This window comes from Mytilus californianus, unplaced genomic scaffold, assembly GCF_021869535.1.
Source record: "Mytilus californianus isolate M0D057914Y unplaced genomic scaffold, xbMytCali1.0.p SCAF_11, whole genome shotgun sequence".
Taxonomy (NCBI): domain Eukaryota; kingdom Metazoa; phylum Mollusca; class Bivalvia; order Mytilida; family Mytilidae; genus Mytilus; species Mytilus californianus.
Genome location: NW_026262593.1, coordinates 60010408 through 60014786, shown reverse-complemented (window position 1 = coordinate 60014786; position 4379 = coordinate 60010408). Strand labels below are relative to the sequence as shown.

Genomic DNA, 4379 nt, shown 5'->3' with positions numbered 1-4379 from the left:
TAATACAACTGCATACCAAATACCATTGACCTACCACTAGTGGTTCACCATACACTAGACCTTATCATAAACTAATACATTGTTGACCCAGCTGCTGCCGCCGGAAACAGCATACCTATGTCTTGCTTTTTGGCTCCGTCAAGGCGAGACAATAATATTACATTTTAACTTATTTGAAGGAATTCTTTTTCAATTGTGTGTTTTTATGTCCCCTGGCCGAAAGCCTAGTGAGCTTTTCTCATCTGTCGTCATCGTCTGTTAACTCTTACAAAAATCTTCTGCTCTGAAACTACTGGGCCAAATTTAACCAATCTTGACCACAATAATCACTTTGGTTTCTAGTTAAAAAATATAACTGATGACCCGGCCTACCAATTAAGATGGCAGACATGGCTTAAAATAAAACATAGGGGTAAAATGCAATAAAATCTGTTCAGAATGATGAGCTCTACTGATTGGCCAATCACGTTAAAACTGTCAGACAACTTCTTAGAGGAACTATTGCCCTTAAATGACAAAGGAGTAGGTCCGGTAAGGGCCGATTTTGGCCTCAAAATTCAAGTTCATCTGATGAAAGATTTTGGACACTTTTTAAACACTTAAGTGTCTACTTCAGTCGATTCAATCAGTTTATGTGAAAGAATTGAACTGATTTAGTCATTAAAGACGCTCAAATTCAAGCTTAAATATGAAAAATCTATCAAATATGCCATAATATGTCACTTTTCAGACGGTTTTTGTCAAAAATGAAAGTGGCAAAAATTATTATAGATACAGAGAAACTTTATTTAGCAAAAATGACCAGCAAGAATAGATCTTCAAATAAGTGAACATGACCAAAATCTTTAGACCTATTAAAGTTATTGCCCTTAGATGATGTTTTTTACCATTTTTTTGCGTTTTAGTTTCTAGTTTCATGACAATAACTTGTGTGTAAGTGTATGGATCGCTCTGACATTGTATCACAAGGTTCCATATCACAAAGGGAATGCTGGGATTGATTTTGGGGGTAATTGCCTTCAAATTTTAGGAAAAAGGGGCAAAAAAGGGGCAAAAAACAAGCATTTTTCTAGTTTCATGACAATAACTTGTGTGTAAGTGTATGGATTTTTATGAAATTGTACTACAAGGTTCCATATCACAAAGGGAAAGCTGGAATTGAGTTTGGGGGTAATTGCCTAAAAAGTTCAGGAATAAGGGGCCAAAAAGGGGCCAAAAATAAGCATTTTTCTAGTTTCCAGACAATAACTTGTGTGTAAGTGTATGGATCTCTCTGAAATTGTACTGCAAGGTACCATACCACAAAGGGAATGCTGGGATTGATTTTGGGGGTAATTGCTTCCAAATTTTAGGAATTTGGGGTCAAAAAGGGGCAAAATACAAGCATTTTTCTAGTTTCATGACAATAACTTGTGTGTAAGTGTATGGATCTTTATGAAATTGTACTACAAGGTTCCATATCACAAAGGAAAAGATGGAATTGAGTTTGGGGGTAATTGCCCAAAAAGTTTAGGAAAAAGGGGCCAAAAATAAGCATTTTTCTAGTTTCCAGACAATAACTTGTGTTCAGGTGTATGGATCTCTCTGAAATTGTACTGCAAGGTACCATACCACAAAAGGAAGGCTGGGATTGATTTTGGGGGTAATTCCCTCAAAATTTTAGGAATTAGGGGCCATAAAAGGGCCAAAAAACAAGCATTTTTCTAGTTTCAGGACAATAACTTGTGTGTAAGTGTATGGATCTGTATGAAATTGTACTGCAAGATTCCATATCACAAAGGAAAGCTGGGTTTGAGTTTGGGGGTAATTGCCCTAAACGTTTAGGAATTTGGGGCCAAAAAGGGGCCAAAAAACAAGCATTTTTCTAGTTTCATGACATTAACTTGTGTGTAATTGTATGGATCTTTATGAAATTGTACTACAAGGTTCCATATCACAAAGGGAAAGCTGGAATTGAGTTTGGGGGTAATTGCCCTAAACGTTTAGGAATTTGGGGCCAAAAAGGGGCCAAAAAACAAGCATTTTTCTAGTTTCATGACATTAACTTGTGTGTAAGTGTATGGATCTTTATGAAATTGTACTACAAGGTTTCATATCACAAAAGGAAAGCTGGAATTGAGTTTGGGGGTAATTGCCCTAAAAGTTTAGGAATAAGGGGCCAAAAAGGGGCCAAAAATAAGCATTTTTCTAGTTTCCAGACAATAACTTGTGTTCAGGTGTATGGATCTCTGAAATTGTACTGCAAGGTACCATACCACAAAGGGAAGGCTGGGATTGATTTTGGGGGTAATTCCCTCAAAATTTTAGGAATTAGGGGCCATAAAAGGGCCAAAAAACAAGCATTTTTCTAGTTTCAGGACAATAACGTGTGTTAGTGTATGGATCTGTATGAAATTGTACTGCAAGATTCCATATCACAAAGGGAAAGCTGGGTTTGAGTTTGGGGGTAATTGCCCTAAACGTTTAGGAATTTGGGGCCAAAAAGGGGCCAAAAAACAAGCATTTTTCTAGTTTCATGACATTAACTTGTGTGTAAGTGTATGGATCTTTATGAAATTGTACTACAAGGTTCCATATCACAAAGGGAAAGCTGGAATTGAGTTTGGGGGTAATTGCCCAAAAAGTTTAGGAATAAGGGCCCTTTAATGTTGATTTTTACCAATTTTTTGCTTTTTGGCTAAGATCTTAAAAATAGTATTGGATAGATAGACACTTTTTTACAAGCAAAAAATTTCGACAAGACAAGATCTCCAAATAAGTCAAACTTGGCAAAAATTCTTTAATCTACTTCTTATTAATGTTATTGATTTTTAATGACAATTTTCCCATTTTTGCCTTTTATCTTGAAAACTACAATATAAAGATAGAATCATTAAATGGCACAAATGATCAGCAGACAAGATTTACAAATAGGCCATCATGGCAGAAATTTTCAGTCGACTTGTTGTTTGAGTTATTGCCCTTAAATCATGTAAATGAAAATTTTCAACATTCTTTTTTTTTGCCTTTTTTTGTCTTAGATATCTTGAAAAACTATAATTGATAAATAAATACTTTAAAGAGAAAAAAATATCAGCATGATAAGATCTACAAATTTGTCAACATGACTGAAATTGTCAGTTAACTCTTAATAGAGTTATTTCCCTTTAATGATACGGACAGTGCAAGACCCTCATGAGTAGTCAATGTGTTAAAAGCCACTGTTGTCGTCTTTAATGATTATTTTTATTAAAAAGTAGTCATTGTTGAAGGTGCAGGTGAGCGACACAGGCTGAGATCTTTAGAGCCTCTAGTTTAGATTGAGGATATGATGCCATGGCCCTATTATGCTAAACTTTTCATGCCCTCTGTACAAAAGAGTTCAAAAATGGCAATACTATAAATATCATTATAGCAGTTGCTTCAATTATTGGGTTTACATAATATTAATTTTATCCAGTCTGTTTTAAACTAAATTATCTGATCTCTATATTTCTTCAGGTACTGATGGCCTTGAGACCCCATATGCAATCTTTTCATCAGTTCTTGCAGCTGAAATCATGAAAGCAACACTGTCATCATGGTTAAATTTCCAAGAGATCATTATTGTCACTAGTGAATGGGGAATGGCTTATGCAATAGCAGAGCAATTAGACAAAGAGCAAGGCTTAACTCAAGTTACATCTTTTCAAAGAAGTAGAAGGCGTCAAAATAAAGAATAGGAACAATAACAGATTACAGAATTATTTTACATCAAATGAGAAATTTATGTTTATATATGTTCCTGTTGTTATTTTCATTTTTAACTGCCGATGTAATTTTTTACGCATTATAAGTGCTAAATATTTAAAGTTGGATATAATAAGTGCTAACGTCACAGTTCCCAAATTGCACAGAGTACCAAAATTGCACTTATTTAGCAAAAATAGCAGCGAAAATCTTACAAGTTTTTTTAGGGACTAAACAATTTGTACTTTTTATTATTTGACATGATGCTCATCTTTCAAATAGGTTAATATATTTAAATATTCACAAAAGGTTCACAGTATTTATCAACAGATGAAGTACTCCCCAGAAAAAGTAAAAGCTACGGAAACGTCGCTATGCGACGTCCACAAAAAGTCATCTTGTAAAAATGAGCAAAAAAAAATATGTTACGAGCATCTATTTCTTAAAAAATGAATAGTAATCATGTCTAATTGTTCTAAATATTTGAAGAAATATAACAAAACATCTGTTATTTGATTTTTAAGGATGTGAATTTAAGCATGAATGCAATTTGGGTACTCCTCAATACAGAATTTCATGGATTGTTTGGAGGTTGGTTCAATCCCATTTTTCTATTTTATATGCCTTTTTGTGTTTCTTTGTTACATATTTGTTTGTTTTTATAGCGATTA

At 34.1% G+C, this 4379-nt stretch overlaps 1 long non-coding RNA gene across 1 annotated transcript; it reads left to right on the top strand.

Annotated features, from left to right (window-relative positions):
* Window positions 1–912: 912 nt before the first annotated feature.
* LOC127720447 (uncharacterized) lies at window positions 913–2640 on the top strand. The gene is made up of 2 exons (XR_007990747.1): window positions 913–2087; window positions 2407–2640. It is a non-coding gene; the product is annotated as an uncharacterized LOC127720447 (long non-coding RNA).
* The last annotated feature ends 1739 nt before the right edge of the window (window positions 2641–4379 follow it).